Below are 19,571 nucleotides of genomic sequence, written 5' to 3' on the forward strand. Positions count from 1 at the left end.
CGTCTCCCCACTGGCAATCTTGGCCAGAGAGAGGGGGCTCAGTGTGGTCTCAAAGGGCACAATTCTTTTCCCACTGGCTTCTAGTTGTGCTAATGAGTCAGACTTGAGAAACCCCAAAGCATTTCAGGCGTACGTCACCATATTGGCTCGGTCTATGGGAGACAACAAAATGATGAGTTTAGTTAGGGTGTACACATGACCAGAAGGCAATTTGAGCTAATATAAGCAACTTTGAACATAAACGGAGGAAAAAACACATTTGTGTCAAGAGCGAAAGATTGGATGTCTGTCTAAAGGGCAGTGGTACAAGGAAAAAGACAGGGAGAGTCATCCGGTCATCCAGTGTTGAGTTGTCCGGTGTCGCCCCTTTGCTCCCAAAAAGCTCTGGGTCTTCGTCTGGAAAGTGGGAAACAGGGTCTACTAATAAAACCAGACAGTTGGAAAACGGATTTCGTGGGGTAACGGGATCACCACGCCACATCACAATTTAGACATGTCATGGGATAGACACACTTCTCTTGAAGTACTACAGAGCTGACATCGCAAGCTTAGAGAACTTGAAATATAGGATGCTGACAGAGTGTGTAGAATGAATGATTACGGTAATGATAAAAATAAAAGGGTACGTATTAAAAGATGTAGGCTATGGGTACCCCATTTGTAGAGACACCCAGAGACACACAGTCTGGCCCCTAATGCTCCCAATGATGAGAGAGATGTGCCTGACCTCAAAGGGGGCTTGGAGCCAAAGCCATGTGAAACATTACATTTTAGGCTGTCGGCTTTGTGGTGGGGGTTTCTCTCGCTCCGATGACATCACTTTCCTTACCGCCTGCCCGCACACACACAATCGCAAATACAATAAAATTATACGTCTGGTTCTGAGCGCAAACATGTTGTGATTCAGTGTGGCATATTATTTTTATTTCATTGAAGATGTGCGACTAGCAGCCTTCTTACGTGTGTTGTGGGGTTTCCAACTTTGGCGTGGTTGCTTGAGAAAACAAGGGCAGAGGTCATTTTGAGTGGTATGACTTGAAATAAATCAGGATTCCGGTCCAGCTGCTCTTTTCTCCGTAACTCAGTCCCAGATGGTGGCCACCGCTCCATGCCTCGCTCACACGTGGGCAGGCTTATTATCATGAGGTGAATTACAGTGAAACATTACCAATCTCTAGCCTGTAATGAGCTTTACAGATGTGGCTTAACTTGTGGTCTTGTTTCCCTACTGAGCAAAGAGTACACTCTGACAAATTTTGAAAGCTTATTTTTGTACCTGGTTAATGTGCCCGTTGGGTTCACCCCTCAAACATGACATTTCTCCCACTTCAGGCCCTCATTATTGATTCCGAGACCTTCAATGTATATTTTTTGGTGGACATTTTTTAACATCAATAGACCTGAGTTCAGCTTTGGCAATATGTAATGCTAAGGGAGTGATCGTGTTTAAATGTGGGTGTGAGTCCCATGCAATATTATTTGTTTATACCATGGTCTGTTTGAATACTCGATTCTGTTTGGCTGGAGGGTGTGCATAAAAACTTTTTAACGCATGGCTAGCTGTGGATTATCCCTTACATATTTACACAAAATAGGAGTCACGCCTATAATTGCAATGTTTGACATAACAATACCAATGTAACTCGGGCTGTAAACATGAAACATTTATGCTAAGAGTTTAAGCCATTTACTGCTTTTTTCATGCAGAAAATATGAGCAGACGGATCTTTAATGTCAAATACATTTGTAATAATGTCATATACGTTTAAAATAAACTGCTGTTTTTCAGGCTGGACTGTAAACCTTTTAATGGCTTACGTGTCCAAAATGACCTACTATCAATTATTGTTTCAAGCCTAGAACTATGTATTCCATACCCCTTCACCTGATGAGATTAAAGAATGTGTCACATGAGAACAAACAACAACTTAAGTGTCAGAGTTTATGTCTGTACTCTAATCACTCGGGTCAGTCTTTGAGTATGAATATCAGCAGTTATTCTTAATTCATGGATCTTCAATATAGCATCAATTTAGTTGACCAAAACTTTTGCACGACAGTTTAATCTTCCCAAAGCATCTATACAAGCAATTAGCTCTTGAAGAATTCAACTTTTTTCTCTCTGTGTGAAAGTATACATTTAAAGTAATTTCCTTGCTGAAGAACCTCTTTGTGCTTGACTAAAGTGTAGAAGCAGATCACTTTTGCAAGATTTCCCTAGAGCAATGACTACTCAGAGGTCAGCTTGAGAGGTCAGTCCCATATGGTACGATTTCGGTACAATTAACAAACCGAAGCATTGTAAGACTAAAGCCACTAAATTGCCACAATTATCATGATTATTCAGGCTCTAAGTCTAGCTAACTATAAGAAGCTGAAGTATTTATTTAATTGGACTTAGGTCCATTGATGATATTCAGATTGTCTTTTGTGAGAGCCGTTGACCTCAACCTAAAACAATAACTGAACTCTAAAGTATTTTTGTACCAGCCAAATTCTACTGAAGACATATCCAAGGTTTAGCTATGTTCAATATTGCCTGACTTTCTAAGAGGATTTTAAAATGAACTCCATCTAAAGAAACTTTCTAAAAAAAGAAACTTTCTAACTGGAGCCCAGCCCTGTCCAACCGGCAGTCGGCATTGCCCTTGCCTTTCCCTACCTTATCTGTCCCAGCCCGCCCTACCCGTCCCAGCCCCTCCCGCTTCAAGAAAGGTTTCCCTACCACGCCCAGACCTTCCTGCTCCACCCCTTCCCCCAGCTCTAGGAAGCAAGTACCTGTCCCTCCTTGTTCCTCTTGTCAAGTTTGTGGACTTTTAGTTTATTTTTTATCCCAAAGACCCTGTTTTGTTTTGTCCCCCTTGTGGGAAGTTTTGGATTTGCCTACTTGTTTTGTTCATGTTTTCCCCATCGTGGGTTTTTATTTAATAAAAGTTATATATTTAACCCTTCGTCTGCCTGCGTCTGGGTTCTGCCTTCCATTCTTGACAAATGGTACAGTCATGGCATTCACCAGCACAAGCTAATGGCCAATCTACCAGACAAACCAAGACCCGCTGGTTTGACAGTGTATTCCATGTCTTGTTTTCCATAATGATCTCTGTTGTTACACCTACATGTTGGTTATTTCAATTGCTCTGAAGTTTTCTCTTCAACAGTTTGAAAGCTTGCATAGACTTTGTCATGTTTATAGGCACATATGCTTGATCACACCCTTCCTATATTACATTAGTAAAGATGTCAGTAATCATCTCTCAACACATGAAATCCATTAAATGGCTTTTAACTTTGTAAAAAAAGTTTAAATGGCTTAAACAACTGCTCCCTGTTAAGAATGCATTACATAACAGTTCAAGTTTTTATGACACTTCTATAAATAAAGCAAAAAGAAAATGCTCTTGTAAAACCATCAGTGGTCTCATAAACAACACGCCTCTGTGAATCTGGTTCTGAGCGCCACAGCCCAGAGACCCTGGCAAAGACGGCCTATCAAAAACCCATGACAAATACAAGTCTGCCTGTAATGCAATGCCGTGTGTCAACCACTGGATGGATTCTGACTGCTGGAATGCTTTCTAGAAAGTCTACAACTGTTGGCCAGATATCTCATTCTGTTAGACGGGCATTATTTGATTGGCTAAGAGATGTTATACTGGGAGCAGATCTAATTTTCACTCATTCTTTGTTGGAGCGTCTTACAGTCAAATATTTTACTCTAAATAGATGTTTATGAGAAAATCATTAGGTTTAAAGAAAGTCAAGGTGAACTTAATTTAAGAGTGCATTCTTGCCATTATGTAAATTGAGGCTATAAAATGCACACCCACATGATTTCACCTTTCATTGGCAGCTAGATCAAAAGAATTTTTGTGCCAAGGTGGGATGGGTGGGACCTGGCTGTGTGTTTATGTTTTAAATACACGATGGAATGGGAAAACAGGGCATTTAAACTACAGATAAACAAAAAAGAAGTGCAAAAGAAAACAAGAGTAGTTAATGGATGGCTATTCAGCTGAATGCCTACACCACATCAAAGCATCACTGAATTTGGTTGGGAGGCATGCGATCGCTCCGGCTTTGTAGTACACCACAGACCTTAAATGGGGAAGGCCATCTATAGCATCTGTGAACACAGTGCAGGCACTGTCTTATGATAGCATAGACGGTGGAATAATATGTGTTTTGGAGGAGTGCCCACTGTTAAAGATGGAACCTCCTGCAGGCACTTATGTAAACTTCTGGTGACTTTCACCATTGTCGTGCCATTGAGCTTTAAATATTCTAATTGAATTACTGATTCTAAAATGGACAAGAAGATAAATTGTCTTCTCCTGTAGTGTTAGGAGGCCAAATGTTAGGGCGGTCTCTTTAGATTCCTCATGGCATATCAAGTAATTCCCTGAGGGTTCATACATTTTTGCGACCGGCACCATTTAAAGGTCAAAAGACAGTGAAATGTTAAATTTGTAACAGTTTGGTGTCTTTCTTTGCTCATTTTAGAGTTCTCATCAAATTGCAAACTTGATGAAAAATTTGCCATTAGTGGCTAGTGGCAAAAACTGTGCTTCAAATACACATAAAGTTTGTATGATCTAAATACACTAACAAAAAGTAACTCACTCAAACAAATGTAGCCTATGTGACACATTCTGACACACAATTTGGCACGTGGTCACCACATTCCAACCACATTCGTCACTGACCACAACAGTGCATCTATAGTTTTATCGTGCAAACGCGCCCGGCCCGAAGTTAACTTCAAGTCTGTGTTTGTTTAATAGCGTGGCACATGGAAAGTAATATACACATTTATTGTATATTTAATTTTAGACGGTTTCCTAGTGTAGCAGAGTGAATCACGTGTGCCTGTGTGGCCATGTGATTTCACTCATTTTAATTAGTAGTCTTGAACTTCTTTAGTTGTCCACCTGGATGCGAGTCATTGTTGGTACCGCCTCTCTGTGGCGTCAAAGTAATTGTATTTCTTATTAGGAAGCGTAATATGTTTGCCGACTGGTGGCAGAGTCCCTGCTGTCCCTTTCTCCTGTTGGCCTCAGGTGTTAGGCTGCTGTCAAAGTGACGGCCATGAATGGCGAGATTTATAGTGTTTGCTGCGGTATGTATAAATGGGTTTGGTTAAGTTTTATGGGAGTTTAACAAGTATTATAAATTTTGCTTCGTGTCTGCCAGGTTCACTAATGTGCATAAGGATATCAATGACCTTTCGTAATTAACCTTGAGCTAATGTGACCACGTTGCTGTTTTGCCCTTGTTCGCATCCGGCAGAGCTCTGTGTCGCTTGGCAGTCTGTGTCGGCGCTGTTTAGGGGTTAATGAACGGCTGTCGATTGACTTTGTCCTTGCCTCACGTTGCTTGGTGTTATTCTCATGCCCCGCTTGGGTTGAGGTGTGTAGCTGTGTATTCTTTGTTTCGTCCCGTTGGTGCGGGAATAGCCAAACGTTATGTAGCATCGTGAAGTAAGAATTTTTTTTGTAAGATACACGACGTGTGTGACACTATATAGACTGATAAACTATTGTATATATTATATTAATTACCAAAAAATAAGTACAATATACAATCACATTGATGAAGTGCCGTTCTCATTTGACTTTTCACCTGTATTCCCCTTACATTACCCCAGACTTTGAGACGTCAGTGAGCTCAGGAGAGACAAGAGACACTGCCTCCCTCTGAAACTTCATCCGCTGATGTCACTGTTGGACATTGTTTAGAAAAATGAGTGGTTTATACACTATTTAATATTGCTGTAATATTTATTTGTTTTATTTTTGCACTGTTGATTGTTTTTTTAGGGAGAGACGCCTCCCTTGCGTCCATAAAGAAAAAGCTGAGGGGAATACATCAAAAGTAATGTGCTCAGTGATTTGATCATGCTTTGAAATGTTAATAGTGTGAACGTGATCTGTCTTTGAAATAAGCAGTGTGTATTGTGATTGGACAGAGAAGTGTTTATCCTTGTGCAAGACTTTAATTTCTGTAGCAAGAGGTTTACTCTGGCAGGGATGACCCCATGCAGCCCAAATAACGCGGTTGTTAAAAAAAGGTTGAGTGAGTTTCTGTCACCCTGAGTGCTCCAGCTGCCTGGCCCCCAAACACAGACTGAAAACATGAGCGCCCTCATGGGGCCCTGAGTCAATACTGCCTCCTTCCGTTGTTGGACACCTGCAGCTGCTTTTCTAATCACAGGAAAACCAATCAACATTACGCTGGGTGAACGCATACACATGGCTGTTTCCCAATATGCATTCTTAAGCGATTTTATGTCCTTGTGTTCTCACTCTATGTCATCATCAAAGTCAAAGTCTGATTGTAATATCCAAGTACACAATACACAAGAACAAAGAAAGCATGAAAGTACCCGGATGTGTTCTCGACATTAAGGATGCATCGAATGCAGCCTTGCGGGCGCACAGAACCTGCCTGAAGTCCCAGATGTCACTGCGGCGAGTCCATCCAAGTTCGTTCTTCCAAGGCTGCGTCGCAAGACCGATCTCCATGAGAACACCAGTCTGTTCTTTGCATTCTTGGAATTGGCAAACGGCCATGGTCTTTATGGTCTCTACGAAAGCGTGAACCTTTATCGATCTCCACGATCTCCAAATAAAATTGAATTGAATTTTCCAATGTGAATTGATTGAAGCCAAAGTATATTTTCAGATTTGGATTACACAAATGAATAAAAAATGTTTCATAAAAATTCAGAAGAATTGTATTTTAATGTATGCTAATAAGCAGTGTTAGGGATTAATTTGCTGAAATAGCGACACTACTTACTCAACTTCATTTTCTTAGGAGATGCCTTAGAGTTAAAGTTACCAAAAATACAATTCTTCTGAATTTTTATGAAACATTTTTTATTCATTTGTGTAATCCAAATCTGAAAATATACTTTGGCTTCAATCAATTCACATTGGAAAATTCAATTCAATTTTATTTATATAGCGCTTTTCAAAATGTGCATTGTTCCAAAGCAACTTTACAGGGGAATAAAAGAAAACCGAAAAACAAAAAAGGTAAAACACAGCACATGGTGTTTATATAAGTTAAATGATTCTAGTAAATAATATCTAATGTCAGCAGTCTCCCGGTGGTTTATTTACCATATTTTGCATTAAGTGAATGCTTGTCTGAAAAGATGTGTCTTTAATCTAGATTTAAATTGAGCGAGTGTGTCTGATCCTCGAATAGCATTAGGAAGGCTATTCCAGAGTTTAGGGGCTACATATGAGAAAGCTCAAACTCCTTTGGTGGATTTAGTTATTCTAGGTGTTATTAAAAGTCCTGAGTTTTGAGATCTTAGAGACCGTGATGGGTTGTAGTGTGATAGAAGCTCTGTTATGTCGGTAGGGGCTAAACCCTTTAAGGCTTTAAAAGTGATTAAAAGAACTTTAAAGTCAATACGATACTTAATGGGTAGCCAGTGAAGGGTTGATAAAATTGGGGTTATGTGATGGTATTTTCTGGACCTGGTTAGAACTCTGATAGCTGCGTTCTGAACTAACTGTAGTTTGTTTATTGATGATGCAGGACAAACACTAAGTAGTGCATTACAGTAGTCAAGTCTTGAGGTCATAAATGCATGAATAAGCTTCTCTGCGGCAGAGACACATAGAATATTTTGTGGAAGGTGGAAAATGGCTGTTTTTGTGTCATTTGAGATGTGATTTCGAAATTACAGGTTTCTGTCTAATATAACGCCTAGATCTTTTACTGTATTTGTTGGAGTAACAGTACATCCTTCAACTTGCAGGTTATAATCCGAAATATACGGTTTACGTGTCTTTGGTCCGATAGGTAATATTTCTGTTTAATTAGAATTTAAAAGCCCTTCCTTGAACCGCCACCTTACCGTGGTGGAGGGGTTTGAGTACCCGAGTGACCCTAGGAGCTATGTTGTCGGGGGCTATATCCCCCTGGTAGGGTCTCCCAAGGCAAACAGGTCTTAGGCGACGGGTCAGACTAAGAGTGGTTCAAAAATCCCTTATGATGTTAAAAATACCAAGGACCGTGACGTCGCCCGGTATGACGCAACCGGGGCACCACCCTGGAGCCAGGCCCAGGGTCGGTGCTCGTATGCGAGTGCCTGGTGGCCGGGCCTTTCCCCACGGGGTCCGGCCGGGCTCAGCCCGAAGGAGCGACGTGGGGCCGCCTTCCCGTGGGCTCACCACGTGCGGGAGGGACCATAGGGGGTCGGTGCAGAGTGGATTGGGCAGCAGTCGGAGGAGAGTGCCTCGACAGCCCGATCCCTGGATACGGAAGCTAGCTCTAGGGACGTGGAACGTCACCTCACTGGCGGGGAAGGAGCCTGAGATTGTGCGTGAAGTTGAGAGGTTCAGACTAGAGATAGTCGGGATCACCTCTACGCATGGCTTGGGCTCTGGAACCACACTCCTCGAGAGAGGATGGACACTTCACCACTCTGGAGTTGCCCATGGTGAGAGGCGGCGGGCTGGTGTGGGTTTGCTTATAGCCCCCCAGCTCTCCCGCCATGTGTTGGAGTTTACCCCGGTAAACGAGAGGGTCGTCTCCCTGCGCCTACGGGTCGGGGTTAGGTCTCTCACTGTTGTTTGTGCCTACGGGCCGAACGGCAGTGCAGAGTACCTGACCTTCTTGGGGTCCCTGGGAGGAGTGCTGGAAAGTGCTCCGACTGGGGACTCCGTCGTCCTACTGGGGGACTTCAACGCCCATGTGGGCAACGACAGTGACACCTGGAGGGGCGTGATTGGGAGGAACGGCCCCCCTGATCTGAACCCGAGCGGTGTTCAGTTATTGGACTTCTGTGCTAGTCACAGTTTGTCTATAACGAACACCATGTTCAAGCATAAGGGTGTCCATCAGTACACATGGCACCAGGACACCCTAGGCCAAAGGTCGATGATCGACTTTGTAGTCGTTTCATCTGACCTGCGACCGTATGTTTTGGACACTCGGGTTAAGAGAGGGGCGGAGCTGTCAACTGATCACCACCTGGTGGTGAGTTGGATCCGATGGCGAGAGAGGAAGCTGGACAGACTTGGCAGACCTAAACGTACTGTAAGGGTCTGCTGGGAACGCCTGGCCGAGTCTCCTGTCAGAGAGATCTTTAACTCCCACCTCCGGCAGAGCTTCAACCTGATCCCGAGGGAGGCTGGAGACATTGAGTCCGAGTGGACCATGTTCTCCACCTCCATTGTCGAAGCGGCCGCTCGGAGCTGTGGCCGTAAGGTCTCCGGTGCCTTTCGAGGCGGGAATCCCCGAACCCGGTGGTGGACACCGGAAGTAAGGGAAACCGTCAAGCTGAAGAAGGAGTCCTATCGGGCCTGGTTGGCTTGTGGGACTCCGGAGGCAGCTGACGGGTACCGGCAGGCCAAGCGGACTGCTGCCCGGGTGGTTGTGGAGGCAAAAACTCTGGGAGGAGTTTGGTGAGGCCATGGAGAAGGACTATCGACTGGCCTCGAAGAGATTCTGGCAAACCGTCCGGCGCCTCAGGAGAGGGAAACAGTGCCCTACCAATGCTGTTTACAGTGGAGGTGGGAGGCTGTTGACCTCAACTGGGGATGTCGTCGGACGGTGGAAGGAGTACTTCGAGGATCTCCTCAATCCCACTGTCACGTCCTCCATTGAGGAAGCAGAGGCTGAGGGCTCAGCGGTGGACTCGTCCATCACCCAACCCGAAGTCACTGAGGTAGTCAAGAAACTCCTCAGTGGCAAGGCACCGGGGGTGGATGAGATTCGCCCTGAGTACCTCAAGTCTCTGGATGTTGTGGGGCTGTCTTGGCTGACACGCCTCTGCAGCATCGCGTGGCGGTCGGGGACAGTGCCTCTGGGATGGCAGACCGGGGTGGTGGTCCCTCTTTTTAAGAAGGGGGACCGGAGGGTGTGTTCCAACTACAGGGGGATCACACTTCTCAGCCTTCCCGGGAAAGTCTATGCCAGGGTACTGGAGAGGAGAATACGGCCGATAGTAGAACCTCGGATTCAGGAGGAACAGTGTGGTTTTCGTCCAGGCCGTGGAACGCTGGACCAGCTCTACACCCTCTACAGGGTGCTGGAGGGTTCATGGGAGTTTGCTCAACCAATCCACATGTGTTTTGTGGATTTGGAGAAGGCATTCGACTGTGTCCCTCGTGGCATCCTGTGGAGGGTGCTTCGGGAGTATGGGGTCTGTGGTCCTTTACTAAGGGCTGTCAGGTCCCTGTACGACCGAAGCAGGAGCTTGGTTCGCATTGCCGGCAGTAAGGTCTTGTTCACGAGTGAGGGAAGGATGGAACGGGAGATTGACAGACGGATCGGTGCAGCTTCTGCAGTAATGCGGTCGATGTACCGGTCCGTCGTGGTGAAGAAAGAGCTGAGCCGCAAGGCGAAGCTCTCAATTTACCGGTCAATCTACGTTCCTACTCTCACCTATGGTCATGAGCTTTGGGTCATGACCGAAAGGACAAGATCCCGGATACAGGCGGCTGAAATGAGCTTCCTCCGCAGGGTGGCTGGGCGATCCCTTAGAGATAGGGTGAGAAGCTCGGTCACCCGGGAGGAGCTCGGAGTAGAGCCGGTGCTCCTCCACATCGAGAGGGGTCAGCTGAGGTGGCTTGGGCATCTGTTACGGATGCCTACTGGACGCCTTCCCCGGAAGGTGTTCCGGGCCCGTCCGACCGGGAGGAGACCCCGGGGAAGACCTAGGACATGCTGGTGGGACTATGTCTCCCGGCTGGCCTGGGAACGCCTCGGTGTCCCCCCGGAAGAGCTAGAGGAAGTGTCTAGGGTGAGGGATGTCTGGGCATCTCTGCTTAGACTGCTGCCCCCGCGACCCGGCCCCGGATAAGCGGAAGAAAATGGATGGATGGATGGATTAAAAGAAGGAAATTACAAGTCATCCAATGTTTGATATCTTCGATGCACTCTGCTAATTTGGATAGCTGGGAGGAATCATCTGGTCTTGTTGAGATATATAGCTGGGTATCATCTGCATAGCAGTGGAAGCTAATTCCATGTTTTTTAATAATGTTTTACTAATGTCAGCAGACTGACTGTTGGAGGTTGGAGTAAATGCATATTCTGCTAAAACGTCAAACAGACATCAATGAAGAAGGATCACCAATTCTGCTGTTTGATATTGAATATAATAAGCCAATGACGCCATTTAAAATCTACTGTCCTTTTATAGCTTCCTGTGCTTAGTAACCTGCTGCTAAGCAGTTTTTAAGGGCGGCCTCTTTTAGTTTAGATGTTTGAACTTATATTATGTATGGCTTAAGATAAGCAAAGGTCTGATCATTATACCTATCACACTAACTTATTGGCAACGTAGACAAATAATCAGACTGTTGGATGAGTTGGATGAGTCATCTGGTTATTCCCAAGACTCCACTGATGATGACATGCACATTCATGTTCATACTTTCATTATTTAAACCATTTCAAAAGCACTGACACAGTGAGTGATTCACCAAACACTAATGATATCATCGAGTCTGAAAAGGCCAGTATGACTAATCTTCGTAGACATCAGTGCCATTGCGTGTGACATCATCATTGTAAGGGCAGTATGATGTCTTGCAAGGTACTCACATCTTAATTCCAAAATTTTATACCATGTGTTGGCTGTCTCAAAGAGGGATGAGTGTTCACTTGGCAAGTGGGAATGTTTTCCAGATAAAACTCACATAAACACAGAGAAAAAGGAAGAGCTAGAGAAGAAAAACAGATAGATAGACAGACACACACAGACAGACAGACAGACAGAACATGAGTCATTTAGTCGTGACATTACCACATAAGAAATATATGTGTTGTGACTGGTGAAAAGAATGGCCTCAAGGTAGATGTGAGTAAATTTAAATGTGACATCATCATGTTAAGAACGCCGGCTGCTATATCGCTGAAACGTTCCTGAGCTGTTTGGTCACCAAGAATCTTCGGTCATACCAGGAAACAGATCACACTACCAGGTAGTTTGCTAGTGGTAAAAAATGACTGTTGAATCTAAACAAAACTCTTTATTAAGTTGTATGTTCTTTTACAGTGGGTTACTTAAAGGGTTAGTTAAACAATTTACATCTTTGGCTATCCTAATAACTTCATTTTATATAAAAAGAGAGTTGTCCCAAAATGAAACGTAGGCCATGATTTATTCACCTTCATGTCATTCAGAACCTTACACGACACAAAACACAACACAAAAGAAGATATTTTGAGATCTGTTTCAGTGGATTAGGAAACATACAATGGAAGTTAGTGGGGACCCAGAGTCGTTGGGGCACCATCTTCAAAATGTCTTCTTTTTGTGTTCAGCAGATATAAGAAAGTCGTGCAGGTTTAGAATCATGTGATGGCTAACAAATAAGGAAAGATTTAGCTTTTTTGGGTGCCTGTCCCTTTAATAAATGACAGCTTAACTTTGTTTTCCCACAAATTATGGTATTAGGCCTTTTCTCAACTCACTTTATTGTCACATCTTGGGTGCGTACTCCATACAAAGTAGAATGCAGACAACTGTATGACCAACAACCGTATGACTTTACAGACTTAAGTGACAGTATGTAGTGAAAAAGACAATATACATTAAACACATATGGACAGAATATAAACAGGATACACACATTAGAAGTTGAATATACACATTAAAAATGCAGGTGTAGACGTGGACGTGTACAATGGATCAACCATAGTGCACATAGTACAGATATAGGTATTTCAGTTTGGTAATGGATGGTTATTGCATTAGGTGCAATAGGTGCAATTTAGTCCATGAAACTGTAGCGCATAGTAGAAGGAAGTGTGAGTGTGTGGAGTGTATCAGTTTTGATGTTGAGCAGTCTAATAGCCTGAGGAAAAAAACTGTCCTTCAGCCTGTATGTGCGGGACCTGACGCTCCGGTATCGTCTGCCCGAAGGCAGCAAGGAGAGCAGCCTTTTATACTACTAATGTTTTTTTACTGTGCCTTTGGTTAAAGGGATCAAAAAAATGAAAATCATTTAGGCACCCCCAATTTGTTGTGACTTCCTTTCAGTTGAACACAAACAAATAAACCAATATATTTAAATGGCATCATGGAATCTTATTTAAGGGAATTTCATTTCAGATCTGATCCTGAAATTTAAACTTGGTGGCATGTTGATAACTTTGTCTCTGGGATGTCATGATGGAGAGAATTGAGAGAATGCTCGTTTTTGGGTACTAAAGCTTTTACTTTTTTATTTTTCTCTGCTGTTTGGCTGTGTATGCTGGAGAGAAGCAATGTAGATATGTTAAAAACATAACGGACTATGCATATTTTTAATGCCTTGTTAAGGTTGTGCTAATAGTGGGGTTGATTGAGTCGCATAAGTTATGATGAGCTAAGCTGAAGCTGCAGAAGGACAGCTCCTTAGGGAAATTGTATGTATGTGTGGTGGCGGGGACATTACAATGGAGATAAGCCAGCATGGAGGCTCACTTATGGAGGTGCTCAGCTGCCCTTGAGAAACTGAAGCTGACAATCCAAAGCATAGATGTCTTTGAGCTCAAGGGTGGCCTTCTTGTGCCAGCTACAACTATATCACACAACCTCGAATATTGGAAGTACCATACTCCCAAGAACATTGTACGCTGTGTGTTGGCACTCAAGACTGTAATAGCGTGAAAATGGAAAATCCATAATAGGAGAGCAAAGTCAGCATTGGGGGTTTGGAGTGCATGGGATCATGGGAAGAGTAATTTGGGGTCTGGGAACAGAATGTCAGGTTATGGAATAATTACAGTAAGTGTGTGGCAGTAGAGAAGTTTTCTTGCACCCATTTGGATGTGTGCGTGGATCTCACCATGTTCTGTCGTTTTCAATAAGAACTTCAAAGTATGACTTAACATGTAAGGAGACAGGATAATAAGAGTTCATTGATGGATAAAGAATAGGTTAAAATGGTCAAACAGATTCACAAAACGTCAAATCTCATAGAGATTTTGTTAAAGATCGCATATCACAGGCAGTTTCTGCCATTCTCATATTTATTGCAAACATCTCTTTGAAGAGTTTTTAGTTTGATCAAATTTATAAAAGAGAGATGCAGCTGTATGATTATTTCCGGAAAAACACGAGCTGCTAGAGGTGGGACTAGTGGGGAGAGTGGGATGGAACAACAACACGAGCAAGCAACACATCATCACATTAATCTCTTCGTGATTTGTACAATATGCACGTACGCGCCGATTGCCAACAAAACACAGACGTATGACTTAGTTTGACTTACCCCGTGCAGTTCATGTCTGGCAACTTTTAGCACTAGTACCGCGCCATCTATCAGTTTCAAACGATCTCCAAATCCAGTGTTATATTCACCATTTATATAACATCCATCACTGAAATTCCGAGAACAAACAGACACACCTAAAATTCACTATCGCATGAGTAACAAGCTGCAAAGCAGATAATCTTGATGGTAAGCGGGTCTCGCTCATCGGTTTGCGTCATGGACGGGCTCTTTCTTTCGTCTTGCCGTGCTTTACAGGGAGAATGGCCAATAAAAGGAATAGGGTCCATGGGGGGGAGTGTATCATATAGCTTTCCTGTAACTCAGTGGTAAGAGCATTGCATTTACAATGCAAGGTTGTTGGTTCGATCCCAGGGGATTGCAGATACCTATGTAACATGTATAGGATAATGCACTGTAAGTCGCTTTGGATAAAAGCGTCTGCCAAATGCATAAATGTAAATGTAATGTGTATCAAGCGCAGAAATACTACGTCATACGCCCAACTCGATTTTTAACAAGTTGACCCGCATGTTAAGCATTAGAAGCCACTGTTTAACAGTGTAAAGAACTCAGAATGCATGACATAGCATAATTCCCATCTATAAAGAGAAACATTTTGAACATTGGAGTGGAGATTTTTTTTAGCTTGGCTGACATTTTAAGACAGTAGTGGAATATTTACACACTAGCCATTATTAAATCTACAACATGTTCAATGTTTGTAAAATAGCAAAGCTTTGGAATCACTTAAATACTTAAGTGGAAAGGGACACAAAATAAATTATATTGATGCGTTTTGTTTATTGCAAAGAAGCTGTTAAGAAAGCTTTAAAACTAAGACAAACTGCTTGAAAAGCCTGACTTTATGTGACAGACAGACAATGAGATATAATGTTAGAATGTTATAATGTTAAGGTTTAGTTCGCTCGGGTCAATAAATTCCTACTTTACTAATAAACAAAAAGTTAACAAAGAAGATTTAAGTAAATGTATATGTCCTCATTTGGTTCTCCGCATGTTTAGACAAAAAACACATAGACTTCAGATTATTAAACTGGCAAACCTGTTTACGAATGCTGGTGAGCTGGTTCTTCGCTTTACTTTTTACATGTTACTATAAGTTCTTATTAAATGAGCATCGTCATTCAGAAATCATACTGTACGTTCCACACTGAATAAAAGAAGCTTGACAATTCATGGCCTGACAGATGATTTAAATAAAATATAATTTGGGTTTCAAAGTTCAGCTCAAGGTTACGGACATCACACTGTGTACTTGTATTTCTGATTAATATGAGCTAGTGATCACTCTTGGATTGGTACTAAAGTTGAAGTTCAGGTCACTTGTCCAGCCGAGTTGTGACCCTCGGTGGGGGCGTGTCCAGAGTCGCAGTCTGGGGTCTGTCAACAGTTCTGTACTGAAAACAGGCTTCTCCTGCCCGTAGCCTCTGGAGCGGCACCACATGGAAAGTAAGTGCACAGTGGAAACTAACTGCCAAAAACTCAGAGCTCCGCACCTCTTCCAGATTAGCATTCCTTCCATCTGACACATGTGCTGTGAAGCAGATTATCATCTGAGTGGACAAAGCACAATTTAGAGGAAGGTGGATACCTCAAAGACTGGGTGAGGAGGTATAACAACATCATTCACGGACGATAATTGCACCATGGGAAAATAAGGCAGTTATGTGATTTGGGAAACAGTGACCTGGAGTTTGTGGAATGTAAATATTACACGTCATCTAGTTGACACCACAATTGGGAACCGAGAACTGATTCTTATTCAGAACCGTTTTAATCTTTGAAAAGTAGCTGGAACCTGTTGAATTTTAGGACATTTGGTTCTGGAATGTGCATTCTTTTAAGAGATGAACATCCATCCCTAGTGTCAAATGTGGCCATGGTTATGTGTATATAGGTTGAACTTTTTTATCTTTTCTTTCCAAATTCTATATTTGTATTGCTTCGTGTCATTGTTAAAATGCCAATGGAGTTGGATATTAATTCTTTTCATTTGAATTTTATTAAATGATACAAAATAACGTATTATGGTTACATGAACAGAGTTTTAACAGCTATAAATTAGAACATGAATGAATATCAGTGGAACTAAAGCCATTGGAATAAACATCAAATGCACGTTATCGTTGTCATCAGTGAGTCCAAAGACCAATCACGAACAGTCATCAGAGCTCTGTGCAGCCGCTTGTAAGAAGATGCTCACGATACTTTACAACTATGTGTCATAGTGACATGATGTTCAAGTTTGACAAACATTTACAGCATGCACTGCATAAAGTCAGCCGCCGATCGGTCTGTATAGTGCCGCATGAGCGTATGCACATGATGCCACCACACTCGAAAGCCTAGTCATGCCCGCTGAGTGGCAGAAATACTAAATGCAGCAGTGTGTATTTAGAATATAGAGCTCTTTTTTTACAATAAATGGGCATTGTAAGATGCTGATGCGCCATCAAATTCAGGAATGTTTATCTGAAAAAAGAAAGAAAAATAAACATTATTCCTTGTGGTTACATTGAACTTCTTTAACAACACCCGAGTAGATTATTTTAGTAATGTTTATAAGTACATCATGCATAAATGAGCATATGCATGACCATGAAAACATATGAAATGCTGAAATAATATTTTGGCTCTATCCGACGTGTGGTTTCACACTCAAAACACTATTAAAACAGTTCTTGTTAATATTTTTCACACCTGCGATGTATTACACAGTGGGAGGATGAAGTGGCCTGATATACTGTATCATGTGAAAATATATTTTATTATTTCGTATTTTCTATCGGAGTTGGTGGGTCTTCGATGCGCAACTAAAGCACAGAGACATACACGTACATGCAGTGGGAAAGTCGGTCCAAATTTGTACATTGAACGAAATTAGTATTTTTAAAAGCAGATGTGAATCCCAGTCAAAGTGGAGAAAACATGCCTGGATCCTTAAAACTAATAACGGAAGAATCCAATGGCCGGTTGCTCTTGTATCGCCGGTCTCCACTGAGCTGCAGTGATGCAGCGTCCATCACAACTTGAAAACAACTCAAAACATATTAACAAGTCTGCTTTTAAGTCTATTAAATAAAATAAAAGTATGTTGTTTTTTCTCTCCCTTGCTTACTTCAGCTTTAATCCTCATAGTAACATGGCTTGGTAAACCACAAGCTATGTTTGTTTAGTGTGTTGACAAAATGTTAATTGTGCTTTGGATAAAAGCTTTTCAAAAAAAGAGGTTCACACGGAAGTCTAAACACAAACAGCTCAAAGATGGCGGCGCCCACATTTATGCCAAAAATAAGGTGGATAGTGATAGAATCTGTTATTTAGTGATAAAAAACAGATGAAAAAGTTGTATTAAAAGGAAATATTGAACTGTCACTATTGTTTAATGTTTTTTAGAAATGTCAACATGTCAAAAACTGGCCTTTAATCAGGGCTGAGAAGTAAAGAACTACATTTAAGGTTAAAATACACTAAATTACTTTTGCTCTGAGTTTTCCCAGATTTTCAGTCTGGACTTGTTGCAGAAATTATGTGCCAGTCTGCAGATTTGATCAGTTAGTGTGTATCTATCTGAACCTTTTACAAAAGTCTGCAAGTGTATGATGTCTAGTGTCATAGTTGTAGTGTATTCCAGCCATAAGTTACATATTTGAACATTTGAGTATAACAGTTACTTTTAAATGGGTGGGAATCTGAAAAGTATTTTAGATTACCAAAGTGATGATTGCTATTTTCATGTCATTTAAACATATCAACTGTATCAGGTAATCTGTGATTCTCTGACAGTCTTCACAACAATTCTGCTCATAGGTTTCATACCCCTTGCCAAATATGCAAAATTTTAATAATTTAAACAAAACAAGAGGGATCTGGGTTTACAGAAACTGCATGTTAACTTTATTTAGTACTGTCCAGAATAAGCTATTTCACATAATAAAAGTTTACATATACTCTGCTAGACAAACTGACTGATGTATATTGATTGCCACATACAAAAAGTACAAACCTGAATGTACGTTAGCTGAATGCTCAATGGCTGTTTTCATTTTTTGTGATAGTTGTTTGTGAGTTTCTTGTTTAAGTAATGTTTTATGAAATTGCAAATTTTTGTTTTACAGTTCTGACTTTTTCACACAATTATGAATTGTAAAACATAAACTCAAAATGGTGGACTATAATGTCCAATGGGGGAAAACTGTAAAACTGAATATGCAGAGGAAAGCCAAGTCCTCTGTTTGGTGATCCATTGGTTCTATGTACCTTATCAAAGTATTCTATAGTTTTAGATTAGGTCGCAAATTTGTGTAATCTAATGAAATTAATTCATTACAGAAAGCAAGTATGTAATCTGTAGTGAAATACCTTTGAAAATCTTCCCAGCCCTGGGTAAATGTGATGCAAAATAAACCCCCAAACACACAGCAGTGGCAATAGGCAGTGAACATTTTGTGTGACTTTAAGTTGCTTTTATGTACATTTCGCCCAAATGTAGATATTATTTGATATAAACGTGCTGCGTTTTTAGTACGAGTGCATGAAATTTACTGAGTAACTGATGTAGGATGACTGAAAACCTCAAATTATTCTAAACAGAGCAAGATGTTACTTTAGTCTTAGAACTTTAACATGCCCCATTGGCCAAGAAAGTTGTCACAGCCCCCTTCCAAAGCATTTTCGGATACAGTATATTGTTTATATGATGGACAGAGAACAATTTCAAAAGAGTTGAAATACAATAATTTTTTACTTTGTTATGATTGGACCAGATGAAATTTGTGGATTGTTTTTAGCATTTTCTTGATTTTTATGAAATTATGCAGAATGAAATTTAAATATGGTCCGAAATGTTAAATGCAGCTGAGACTACTTTACTTATTGCAATGAGTGCAAATATTTCAGAAATGGACATGCAAAGGAGGAAAGGTTTGGACCCCAATATGAGTTTCCGTGTTATTCTGCTGTGGTCAGCATATGTTTTGTTGCCAGATTGAAACAAATGTCTGATGCACGTCTTATTTTTGTTTAAAGACTGACTGTGCAAAATCCAGCTGACTGTGCAAATTGACAATTGCAAGTACACAAATGTCTTCGTAATCTATCATCAAAATGCAAAGAGTAAGCAGATTTTTATACAGTTTCCCCTCCAAATGGGTGTTCGGCACAACCATCATAAGAAAGAAGTTAATTTGAAGTAATTTGTTATAGTTCCCTTTCTGGACTTTTGATGAAGTGAATCCAATTGATTTCAAACCCTGCCAGATTTTTATATCCACAGCAATTTACAATGCATTATAAGGATCTTATGTGGTGGTGGTGCTA

The sequence above is a fragment of the Barbatula barbatula genome, assembly GCF_947034865.1.
Source record: "Barbatula barbatula genome assembly, chromosome: 12".
In the NCBI taxonomy this organism is placed as follows: Eukaryota; Metazoa; Chordata; class Actinopteri; order Cypriniformes; family Nemacheilidae; genus Barbatula; species Barbatula barbatula.